Genomic DNA, 13,742 nt, shown 5'->3' on the forward strand with positions numbered 1-13,742 from the left:
TAGCTATGCCATTCAGAAAATTATACAGTTGTTTATTGTGTTAACAGGGACTGACAGTCCGCTATAATCCTTTATTGCTATTTATAAATAACTGTTTTTAAACTGCAACGCTGAATTTAAGCAGGACGTCTAATCACGCAATGATGCACTCCTGCACACTCTGAAGGCTCCATTAGTGGTTTATTACAGTGAAAGAAGGACTCACCAAGGAAGGATCCCACCAAGGAAGGATCCCACTAAGGAAGGATCCCACCAAGGAAGGATCCCACTAAGGAAGAATCCCATCAAGGAAGGATCTCACCAAGGAAGGATCCCACTAAGGAAGGATCCCACCAAGGAAGGATCCCACTAAGGAAGGATTCCACCAAGGAAGGATCCCACCAAGGAAGGATCCCACTAAGGAAGGATCCCACCAAGGAAGGATCCCACCAAGGAAGGATCCCACCAAGGAAGGATCCCACTAAGGAAGGATCCCACCAAAGAAGGGTCCCACCAAGGAAGGATCCCACCAAGGAAGGGTCCCACCAAGGAAGGATCCCACCAAGGAAGGATCCCACCAAGGAAGGGTCCCACCAAGGAAGGATCCCACCAAGGAAGGATCCCACCAAGGAAGGGTCCCACTAAGGAAGGATCCTTGACTTTGGGATACATGTCAATAACGATGAGTATACTTTGAAATGAGCCACATAGCTCACTGTAGTTCATTTGCATTACAGTCACACGTGGATACAATAAGAACATATAGAAGGGCACTGATCATTAACTTTTGAAGTTTTTAAATCCTCCTTAAAAACTCACTTTTTCTCCCTGGCTTTTAATCAGGTTTAAGTGGACATCTTGCAAAAACAAAATTTTATTAAAATTTTTAATTTATTTTATTATATTTTTAATTTATTTTTATTCTATTGTTGCACTGTGTTTATGCATTTTAGTATTTTAGTTTGTACCGTATTTCCTGCAACTGTGATATCTGTACAGCACTTTGGTCAACCCCGGTTGTTTTAAATGTGTCTATAAATAAAGTTTGACTTGACTTGACTTGACTAGTACTGTCCATCCGTTTAAATGACAATACAGTTCAAGCAGTAGTTGATATGGGCTGTAGCTGATAACAGTTGGATAGATGGTTGATGAAAGCTGTCTGTAGAGTTGGAGAGCTCCCTGCAGTAGATGTCTGTAACCAGCCTGATATATTTAGTGAGAGGTGAATCTTATGTAGTACCATCATATTCCAACATGGTCTCACAGGAATCCGTGGAATAGCCACGGAATCACTCAAATTTCCGTGAAACTGACACGGATTTGGCTACAATGCAAGTTAATGACAGTCATATCCCGTGGCTATTCCAACATACAAAGTGATTATGTACATTCACTGAGTGAATATTTAGAAAATAAAACAGATATTTCTCGCTAGAAATGTGATCAAAATCCATTTTTTGACTCCATTTTCAGTCAAAATATAGATTTTTTTCACTAAAAAAAAAAACTGTCCGCCATGTTTTTTGTTCTGACCGCCGGGACCTTGAAAGTCACGTGACTTGGAACAAACCAATAGGAAAAAAGCATATGACTGTCATTGTAGCGAAATCCGTGTCAGTTTCACGGAAATGTGAGTGATTCCGTGGCTATTCCACGGGTTCCTGTGAGACCAGGTTCTCATATTCACCAGTGTGATAGCTCTTTTCTCTGCACTTTTCCAATTCATTCAGGTTATTTATCTAAGTTTAGAAACTTAGAAACTAAGATTGAAATCGGCTGATACACAATACCAAGGACTCCGGTGAGGATCAGGGCCAAAATGACTAGAGTGGGATCTCCCTGAGTTAGTGGCTGGTTATATTCTCCTCTTCTACAACACTACTGTCTATGAGGCTGTGTCCAATCTTTCTAAACTCTAAAGGATAATTAATCTGATTACTTCAAGCAAAAAAGAAACAATTTAGGATTGGGGGGCTTGGATTTATGATCTTAGTATTTCTCAAAACCTGGCTACGGCCCTGCAAGTGCTGCATACATTTACACCTTTTTATAAATAATAATACTCAAGTCAAGTCAAATGTATTTATATAGCACATTTCACACAGCAGGTGTAAACTCAATGTGCTTAAAGTAAAAATCATACATGACTGAAATATGCAATATACATACACTAAACATTACATTAACCACGCAATGAATGGAAGCTGGCCAAGATCATAGAAGTCTATCCAGGGTCAGATGGTAGGGTAAGAAAACTAAAGATGCTGGTTAGTGACACCACATTTGACAATAAGGGAAAAGACACAACTAGAACAGTGGTCCTGGAAAGACCTATACATAAAGTTGTTGCTCTGCTCGAAGCAGACTAAAGTTTCATGTTTTGTCTGAAATGCAAGTAATAATAGGTAGTTTTTCATTGAAGTGTACTACAATTATCGTGTTTAAGAAAAATCCCACATTAAAGTTTGTGTGATTTGGTGGGAGTGTAACTGTTGACAATTTATTGCAACAGATAAAGGAATTAATTTAAGTTGTATTTGTTTCTATAAATGTTATTTTATTTGGTATACATTATAATGCTTTTATTTTGAAGGTGAACTAAGTCACCCAAGTCTGGTTTGGCTTCTCTCGGGTGCGTTGGAGTCTAGCAGAATTCCCGGGAAGCATGAACGATGGCTCAGATGGAATTGTTTGTCAAGAGAGACTGAACATTAATATGAAGAAGACTAAGGATGAAATATAATTCCCTTCATGTAGCATGCAGCCAACAAGGTCATTTGTTTAATTTATCTGTATTTTACTTTGTGGAATGTAATGTTTGTGAATGTGATTTAACCTTTATTTCATTATAATTTATGTGCAGTTTTCACGGTGGATTTTGAGATGGATGAATGACGCTCAAAATAAATCAGTTGAAGGAAACCGACTTGCGTTTGCCTGGTGCTTGGAGGGAGTTACAATTATACATAAAAAAGATCAAATAAACCATAAAATACTGTGAATATGAGGGTAGAGTAGGGTTAGAGGTAGTGGTATTATCATTGTTAAAGGCTTTTAAAAGAGCCTTTTAGCCTTTATCTAACTAAAAGTTGGAGAAAAAAGATGTTTTTTAGTCTGTTTTTAAAGGAGACACTGTTGTAACAGACTGAGTTCATGTGGTAAAGAACTCCAGAGAGTTTGACCAGAATGGCTGAAGGCACCATGAGCTGCTTTAGTGTTTATTCTGGTGAGGAGACCTTTATTTGATGATCTCATTACTAAACATTTATTTCTTAGTAATGATTTTATCACAACTTTGGAGAACTTTGGAGTTTATCTGAGAGGCTCCAGGAAGATGATGATTCATCATCCAGTGTTGGAGCTATTTAGTTCTTGTTAGTATTTAGTTGTCTGTTTAGTTTATTATTAACAATGAGTATTGTCTGATTATTCTAGACGTTTGTTTGTTTTGATAATATTTGTTTTGCTAGTTAATTGTTTAGTTTAATCATCATTATTGTTTAGCATATTTAGTTTACATATTATATTTTGTGTTTTTTGGGCCGATGGTTTTTTACCAGTGAAGAGAGGCAGCAGGAGCTTTTTTGTTTCTTTGTTCTTTTGTTTGTTTGCTCGCGATGGATAAAATAAACCTTTGGAACTAACAACCATGCATGGACTTCACCTTCTCTGCCTGCTACACCACACGCTCATGGTGCATCAGTGGCATTTTGATTAAGTTTGTTTTAAGTTTAATTTTGTTATTTTTTACACATTTTTTACTACATCCATCGTTGTAAAAAGGTGACATTTGAACACCAGATCCCTGTGTGGAGCCTCCATCACCATGCAGGCTCCTGGTGCTGCAGGACAGCAGAGAGCCAGGAGCAACAAAAAAACAAAACTCTTCCCCCACTCACTCCTGCAGACTTGAGTCAATGACCTGAGAAGACTAGAGATAAAGCTAGGGAGGAGGAGAGATAAACGCTAACAGCCACAGACTGTGAACAGTGACAGAGGCTATCACTGTCAGAGCTGCACACTGACCCACACCATCCATCACACACACCAGAGAGGAGAGGAGGAGAGGAGGAGGAGAGGAGGAGAGGGCAGGAGAGGACGGGGAGAGGAGTTAAACTGTTGGAATGAAGGAGAAAAAAGCATCGCACACAAAATATGAGGAAAGATCAAAACTACACTGCAAGAGGTGTGTCTAAAAACAAGATAAAAACATTAAATCTGAGCATTTAGTCTTTTTATCTGATCTGAGAATTCTTATATTAAGATTATTAAATCTAGAAATAAGCATGTTGAACACTTAGAATAAGAAATTCAATCTTAACCCTATAAAGCCTGAACCATGAAATAATTGCCAGAAATTTATATTTTTTAAAAACTTGAGTATTTATTGAACCTGCTGACAAAAAAAAAAAAATCAATTTGCATATATGAATTCTAATTTGTATCATATTTGATACATCAGGTCTTTTTGTACAATTTGTTGCTCACAGTTTGTTTTTCTTGAACTAACAAAAACATAAAACCGAACATTTTTCACATGTATACGTCAGGTTTTTCAGGAAAAAAATATATCAGACTGATGATGTAGAGGTCTCAACAACATGTGTATCAAATAAGATACACTTGGCTTTATAGGGTTAAAACAAGATCAATTATCTAACACTTCTAAATATTAAGGTGTTTTTTTTTCTTGGTAAGAAACAAATAATTGTCAGTGCACTCTGCTCGGGCCACAATGTAAAAAATGTTTGTAGAAATTACAGTAAAACACTGTCAAACTGCATCAGAAATAAGGTGTCAAATTAAAAATTGTATATTACCGTAGTAGACACTTGATTACCGTTAATCGTGGAATAGTGCTTAAAAAACTTAAACTGTAAAAATATTTTTTAAAATGTATGTAAAATTAATGGAGAAATGCCATAATGTCACAAAGACACAATTACCCTGAAAAAAGACAGGTTTATTCAGTCTTAATAACATTTTTTTTGGGATATTTGCATTTACAAATTTACAGTAGAAAACCCACTCACTGTATTTTTTACGGTAAAGTTCTGGCAACCACAACTGCCGGTATTTTACCGTAAATTAAACTTTTTTAAAGTGCAGTTCATCGCTGCTTGCAGCTTTAATTTATCTTGTTTTAAGAGTTATTTCTTATTTTAAGCGTTCAACATGCTTATTTCTAGATTTAATAATCCTAATTATCTGTCCATGCAGCAAGATCATTTCCCTCAGATTTAGTGTTTTTATCTTGTTTTTTTAGACACACCTTTTTTGCAGTGTGGATGAGCTGAGAGACCTGAGGGAAAACATGAAGAAGAAGAAGAAGAAGAAGAAGAAGAAGAAGAAGAAGAAGAAGAAGAAGTGTGACAAAGGAAAGCAAAGATATAACAGTGGAGAAGAGGAGGAGAGAGGAAGAAGCAGGAGAAATTCCCAAGGAGAAATTAAAGAGCAGAATTTGGTTTTGAAGTAAATAAATAGGAGAAAGTAAAAGATATGACAGTAAGTGAAGCATTAAAGAAGCATGGTCAGGTGTTTGGTGGGATTGAGTTTAGAGAGGAGAGGAAAAATGAAGATCTCTCACATTGCACTAGCTTGTTGTTGGTTTTTTCTTCCTTAGTCCACCATTAGCTCCACATGAACGAGCATAACAGCAAATTAACAAGTGCTCAAGTAGACAAAATATGCCGAGCTCAGTATCCAGCTGCAATGTCCTCTAAGTGGAGAAAAACAACATTGTAGATGTAATTAGGTGGAACATGGAGGGTCACAAATAAAAGCTTCACTTCAGCAGAGCTGTTGTACAACACAGCTGACAGCGGCAGATTGGGAAGTCAGCACTCCAGGGCCACATGTTTCCTTTTGGATAGACAAAAAGTTTACCAAGACATTTATCTAACAGAAGACAAAGTAGCACCAGATGTTCTCTGGATATATGGACCTCCAGTAGGAGAAACCCAAGCTTTTTATGACAGTGACAGCTAAGCCCTCACAGTTAGACATCTGTTCTGGAAGAAGAAACAAAATGAGCACGGCCTACATTAGATATTGCATCATCACTGGTCAACATAAACTTTATCACTCAGCATCAGACAAACAGACGGCGGGGTTTGTTTCCCACGTGAAAATAAAATTTAACAATTGTTACGTAACTTCCATGGCCCATGGTTTGTGAATTATGCTTTACTATGTTACTTACGTTGTTTATGTAACTGATGTAACTTCCATGGCTCACTTCACCCTTTCACTACTTCACTTCTGGCATTAACATACATTTATTTACATTTATTTATGAACCTAGCTCTGTGGTTTTGTAACCTAAATTCACAGAAACAGTAGGGCCGGGTGATATATCCATACAAAAGATATATCGATATATTTTTAAACGTGAAATGGAATTAGACCATATCGCATGTATCGATATAGTTCAAATGTGCACTGTGATCCTTGCTCCAGGCAAACTGTGGCTTTTATTTAAGATATTTTTTTATTTAAATGTGCACTTTATGGAGCTTTGATTTTTTTTTTTTTTAAAAGGTACTCGTGTTGTTATACAGTATTTATGTTCACTAAAATAAACGGTTCCAATAAAATGACATGTGACATGTCATATTTGGCTTTGACTGAACATTTGCTCTCACGTTGCGATAAAAATATCTGGATATATATCGTGTATCTATATTCAGCCTTAATATATCGGGATATGACTTTTGGTCCATATTGCCCAGCCCTAAGAAACTGCAACCTTTTTTACAACCGCAAATCGTGTTTTTCTATAATGATGTGTGAGGAATCTGTGAGCAACGAAAATGTGTCGTGATTGTCCAACGGTGTGGAGATGTTGTTGGTCTCTTTCAACAGATGACGTCTAGTTTTAGCCTCACAACACACAGCAACATAGAGTGTTTTCTTTCTTCTCGATCAGAGGATTTGAGATCTGAATTGACTACTCCAGGTCTTGACCAACATGAGACTGGATCTGAAGCAGTCTAGATAGACTAGACCGGACTTGAAATGCACTGTGACACTGTAACAAGTAGACTGGACATGAAGGTTGCTTTGACTTGAGACTGGATGTCACGTTACCATTAGTTAATTGTTTCCTAAATATCGCCAATATCCGGAAAAGATTGTGCTGGAACCATGTTGGTACATCAGCGCAACTCGCTTACACAAGTTGTCAACACTTGTGTTGCTTTGTTTTGAGTCGGTGCAGTTGCAGACGGAGGTGACAGGAGGTAAAACATGGAAGGGGAGGAGCTGTTCCCTAGGAAAAACGTGTCAAATCCTCAGTGTGGGAATGATTTGGCTACCCAAAAAATGAGTCATTGTTGAAGACGGTTGCCCAGGTGGAAAACCTGCCACAAAAAAGCTGCCGTTAACACAGGCAACACATCAAACATGTTTCAACAGCTGCAGAATAACCAGCCGGCGTTGTACGACAACGTAAAGGTAAATAGTAACTGGGTTAAGTCATCTCAATGTTTACCTAAAATAACAATGAATTGGTAGAAAATATTTGCCATTAATTGTGTGTGACACTGATTGGACAAACAGTGCAATGTTGAGATGAGATGTGAAGTTGCATTACGTAACGCTACGTAAAGCCCAACATGTCTCATATATTCATGTAGTGAGTGAGTCATCAGACTGTTTCAGTGTCACTGTGTAATGAATGTATAAGAAAAAGTGATGTCATCTTCTAAAGGTCCTCAGTCAGTGAACGTTTATCATTACCTCCTTTTGTTTCTGTATTAAAGCTCTATGGGATGTCCCTTTTATTTATTAGCCACGGGATATGACTGTCATTAACTTACATTGTAGCCAAATCCGTGTCAGTTTCATGGAAATTTGAGTGATTCCGTGGCTATTCCACAGATTTTGAGTTCAGCGAATCCGTGGCTATTTCACGGATTCCTGTGAGACCATGTTGGTTTGTGCAGAGACCCCGCCCTCTGTCTGTATTTCCTCTCTCCCTTAGTGTTCAGAGCGTTTCTCTCCTCCAGCTGTCCCTCCTCAGCCTCTCCCCGGAGCTCTGCTGTGTCCTGGCTGACTCTCTAATCGCTGTTGTCCAAATCAGAAGCTCAGCGAGCTCCACTAAATCCTCTTGTCTGGAGTCAAACTCTGCCTATTACCTCGCTAAACTTGCTGAAATTAGATGTTGTTGATTGAGCCGGGGAAGAGACAAACAGATAAACAGATAGATCCTGAAATGCACTCATTGTGCCTTAAAAGTACTTAAATTAACTGTTCACCCCTCCTGTTTTTCTTTGAGGGGGAGAGAGTTGTATTTTCTCATTATCATTACTATTTATTGTTTTTTGCTTATTTTATGTGAATGTAACTCACTGGTTCGGGGGTGGGGGGTTGTTCTAAAAGGGGGGAAAATGGGTGAATTGTACCTTTTCTGGTTGAATATGTATTATGTCCTGACAACCAAATAAAGATATATATGAAAAAAAAAAAGTACTTAAATTAATCTTGAGATGGACTTTGAAAGACATGAGACTGGACTTGAACTGGTTTCAGCTGCAGGTTACATTTTGCATTAACCCTCTGAAATCTGTTAAACAATCTTAACCATGCCATGTTGGTATCAGTTTTTTCAGCGTTACCTCACCTATATGACCTAATAATTAATTTTTAACTTTGATTTACTTGATCAAAATGTTGAACCCAAAAGAAACTAAGGAAAACATAAAATCTGATCTTTAAAATTACATTTCAATACACAGAATTTAAAATGTTGCAAATATGAATACAGGTTGCAAATATACCATATAACAGGTAAAATGAGGATAATCTCTAGTTCTATATTTTCATACTAAACATATTTGACATTATCTCCGCTTTTACTTGGCGAATATATTTCAAGAAAAATCTGGTATGGAAGCTGATGGAGACTCAATGTTGCCTCATTTTTATGTCTTCATGTCATGAAGAAGTCATGTGGCGGTGCTTTCATGGACTCTAGAGGGTTAACTTTTTAATTAATCAAATTGTGTATAGAAACTCCTTGCACAACTGCTGCACTAGAGGGTCCATTAACGGTCAGCTTGAAGTGCCTCACCCAAGAACAAAGGCCTTATCGCCATCTTTTATCTATAGAGCAATAATCTGTGGAATAATCTGCTTCACTACCTCTGTTGCACTGAAAGTAAACAGGTATTTAAAAAGAAACTGAAATGTTATTTTATACAAGCTGTACATTTTTAAATGTTGTTCTTACCTTTTCTTTTCTTTCCTTTTCTTACCCCTTTTTAGGTTTATGGTGATTGACCTTACCTGTAAATGTTTGATACATTGAGAATATGTTTTTCTGTATATTATGTGCTGTTCCTGTGGACCCCAGGAAGACTAGCTGGTTACTAAGGTACCAGCTAATGGGGATCCTTAATACATAAACAAATAAACTGAAGGTGTAGTATATTTGTAATTTGGCAAAGAGAAAGTCCATTGAGAAGTGTTGTCATTCAATTTATTTGAGTTTAATATTAGTAACTATTAGTCCTTCAAGGAAATAGCACTTGTAAATAAGCCAAATGGCAGCAGCTTGTTCACTTTTCTTCTCCTCTGCATTAAAATTAATAACGAGGCTAACAGCTCAAAAGGCAGAGAGCCATGCTTTATTACAGGTGAAATTACAGACTTTATCTGTTGATAACAACTATGATAAAAAAAAGTTTCCAAATTGTGCTGAGAAAAATAGGTCAACAGTGGTCCACCTTGGTGTTTGATTAAATTCTGGTATCAAGCCAAAGCATCAGCAAACAGAGATAAATCAGATCTGTACAACATCGACAGGAAGAACAAGAGCAGCAGAGACGCCGAGCTGCATCTGGAGAAGTGTGGCGTTCAGTGGGGAGAGTAGTAATAACCCTGATTAGTTCCAGTGTTGATGGCTGCTTATGGAGCTTCCAGGGGAGAGTTGAATAGAGATGGAAATCAGGGCTCAGCTACGGATGATTATCTAGCCACTCCAGATCAAAGATTTCCCTCGGTCTCATCACAGAGGATAAAGAACAGATCCCTTCACCCTGCACTATAAAACTATCGGTGTCTGTTTTATTGAGAGATTCTGAAAAGAGCAGCAGGGCCGTCTGCATTTTAACAAGCATCATATAAAGGCAACATGCATCTGCAGCGGTGCAAATGAATGCACATATGTTAATCATTTTATATATATATATATGGCAGCAGAACTCAACCGTATGTATGACAACTCAACCTGCTGATTTATTTATTTATAAAATACCTTCTGGAATAGTTATTACATGACGCATGGACCTATTATTATTAGAATTAATTAAATGCCAGGAGTTTAAAAAGTGCAGGAATTTAGAACATAATGTGTTAACAAGAACTCATGTTTTCAGCCAGAAAAAGGATCTGAAGCCAGTGAGAAAGCTGTGGAGGAGCAGAGTAAACCATCTGTGATATCTCAGGCTAGGTATTATGTTCAGTATGTGCGTGGGGGGAATGCCATGAACATGCCTACATGCATGTGACTAATTTCTGTGGCATGACTTCAACTTCCAGCGTGTCAGAGAGATAGAGCTGGCAAGATTGTAAATAGAAGTTGCTTTTTTATTTGAGATGTTTGTAATTCAAAGCACACACTGATTGAGAACCCTTTAAATATACAGCCGTCTCTCCATGAGGATAATATATGGAGCTGTGTGCCAGCGGCTGTTATTTTATTTACATTTTACATTTTACAAGAATACTACAAGAAAAAGTACAAACTGCCAGAAAAAAAGGAAATGAGGGACTGTCGTTTTAAAATGATTTTATCACGTTTTAAGGCTACATGTCATTATTTCCTATCACTAGCAGACATATATTTTAATTTGTGTGTTGTGAAACACTGCCTCTGTGTAACTTCTGGCTGGTGAGATAACAAAGATGGAGCTCTTGGTATCATCGGATCCCTTTCACAATTTCTTCATGCAAACAGAAGCCTGAGAGTATAATCCAACCCCATTAACCCTTGTTAAATTTATATTTGAGTTTCAAATCAAGCTACTAACAAGTTAAGTTTATTAGTATAAGTAAGACAAAATTAACATATATATGATATGGGGTCAATATTGTAGCAAATATAGAAATCTGTGCATTGTACAAAATATGGGAATACATTTTTAAAAAGTGATAATTTGTAATACGTGCTTTGGAAGTAAAGCTCCGAAGACAAATCTGTCATATGAAGTGTTAAACAATTTTTTATCTTTTCTCTTTCATATTTCATGATACTCCATGCATAGAGTGGTATGTATGCAGCTCACATGGCTTCATCCATTGGCTGCTCGGGGTTTTTCTTCATTAGTGGATCCAGAGGAACAGAATGAGGTGTGAAGGTGTTTCCTCTGCTTCTCTCACACACTTGCTAACATGAAGATAAAAATAGCAAACAGGCAAGAGTTCTGTACTAATTGAAGACCTCGACTCACAGTGATGTCACTCAGATCCTGACAAACTGTAACTGCTGCTACTACAAGGGTTCCACCAGCATGGACTAGAGGAAGACACCTTTACTGGTATTAATGCAAATAATCAAAAGTAATATCAGATTATTGTTCCATGTGTTACTACAAGATGTAGCATATCATTATTACAATTACATCAAGTCCATCATAACAGAGGTGAAAACTGGGCAGTCCGTGGCTGTCCGAGGTTAGGAATCAGGCTTGTAACTGGAGAGTCGCCGGTTCAAATCCCAGTACTAACAGGTCTAGGACTGAAGTGCCCTTGAGCAAGGCACACATCGGTGTGTTCACTTGTGTGTAAAAAGGATAAAGGGTTAAATGCAGAGGTTGAATTTCCCCGTTGTGGGATTAATAAAATAATATTCTTCTTAAAACTGACACAGAGTTAGGGCTGAGCGACATGGACAAGAGTCATATCCCGGTATATTTAGGCTGAATATCAATATACGATATAATCTCGTTATTTTATCTCAAAGTGAGAGCAAATGTTCAGTCAAAGCCAAATATGACATGTCACAAGTAGTTTTATTGAAACCGTTTATATAAGTAACATAAATAATGTATGACAGCAGGAGAGGGAGTTTAAATAAAAAATGTCTTGAATAAAATCAGCCTATCTTTTTCTGAAATAAATATATTTATATGGGACAATAATAACAAACATTACAAAATAACTTAATATGATGAACCCTACTAAGGGCAGCATTTATATATAAAGCAGCTTGCCTGGATGGATCACAGCTCATATTTGAATTATATTGATATATGGTCTAATTCCATGTCACATTTATAAATACATCAATATATTTTTTATACCGATATATCGCCCAGCCCTACTACAGAGTAACCCTTTTCTGTCTCCAGTATTTATGACCAGCATATATATATTATGGTCAGAGATACTGAAAGTCACCTGAAGTCTCAACCTTTGCCTGAGAGCAGGTTTATTTTCAGAACTAGTTAAATGTTTAAAGAGGGTAAAAGCTAAAACCAGGATGAACTCCACTGAGATTTTAAGCTCATCTAGAGGTGAGACCTGCCAGGACACAATGGACAGCACACAGTCACAGAATGGACTCATCACTATATTATTATTATTTATTATATAATAATATACAGCACCCACTAACATGTACACATCATACAAATACAGAAGACAGATGTAAAGGACCATGGTTGCTGAACTAGAATGTTTCCTCAGTTCTCCTGCTGTTTTGATTTTGAGTCATTTTGTAAGTAATTCCAGGCAGCATATCTGTTGTTTTGTTCTTTCTTTTTTACCCATTTCAGTTCAAATCTCAGTTCAAACTTAGGAAAAAGGCTCTTTTGACCTTAAACCATACTGATGCCTACTGACTAAGGCCATAAAAGCTCATAAGTGAGATGGAGACAACCTCAGGATGGCCTTATAAATAAATGTCAGGCTCTGAATTGATCTCTGCATATAAAGAGATGACCGTCCAAGCACAGCATACAAATCACTGTCATGTGTCATAAATTTGCTACCAGTGTCAAATACCAGGACACAGTGTGAAGAAAATGTATGAACAAAGAGGAGAGGATTAGCAGTACTTGTATCTGAAATAAAAATAACTATCCACTCATTTCAAATAGACTACTTCTATTTAAAATACTATTCTGACAAAGGATGCCACCTCGATTAGTTTTCTTAACCCTCTATGGTACGGTGTTGCCCCATTTTTGGCTTGTTAAATTTCTACAATGCATGTTTTTGAGTGATGTGATACTTTAAAAAAGAGGGAAGAGTCTAGGGAACCAATAGCAATGCTTTAATTTGTCACATGACCTCCAGGCGGCCATATTGAAACCCTATTTTGCAGACTTTTCCAAAGGAAACAGCTTTGCCATTTTGCACCACAAAAAAATCACTCAAAACATAATTTCCTGGCCCTTTTCCATCTGGAAACAAATATATTCCTACTGATAGGTGAGTAAACCTTCATTTCTTATAGTTTTTATACACTTAGACTGTTCAAGACATTCATTTCAATGGGTCGCTGGTTCAATGGTATCATGTTTCCTTTTGAAATTAATTTAAAAAACGTCCTTTTTCACTTGTGCACCATTATGGTACTATGTTGCCTATGGACAACAAACCCAAAAACTTCCAAGAAAAAAAAAGAATTATAACATTTCTTCAGATTATTTTTATTTAGTCTATTTTAAGACAAAAAAACACTCCAAATTTTTTTTCCTAACTGGCATCATAATGTGTACCATAGAGGGTTAATGATGCTTCGGCTGGTACTG

At 37.1% G+C, this 13,742-nt stretch overlaps 1 protein-coding gene across 9 annotated transcripts in view; it reads right to left on the reverse strand.

Annotated features, from left to right (window-relative positions):
- Positions 1-13,742, reverse strand: part of adgrb1a (adhesion G protein-coupled receptor B1a) — a 235,587-nt gene that overhangs the window by 213,688 nt on the left and 8,157 nt on the right. The window lies entirely within an intron of this gene.

This window comes from Centropristis striata, chromosome 8 (assembly GCF_030273125.1).
Source record: "Centropristis striata isolate RG_2023a ecotype Rhode Island chromosome 8, C.striata_1.0, whole genome shotgun sequence".
NCBI lineage: Eukaryota > Metazoa > Chordata > Actinopteri > Perciformes > Serranidae > Centropristis > Centropristis striata.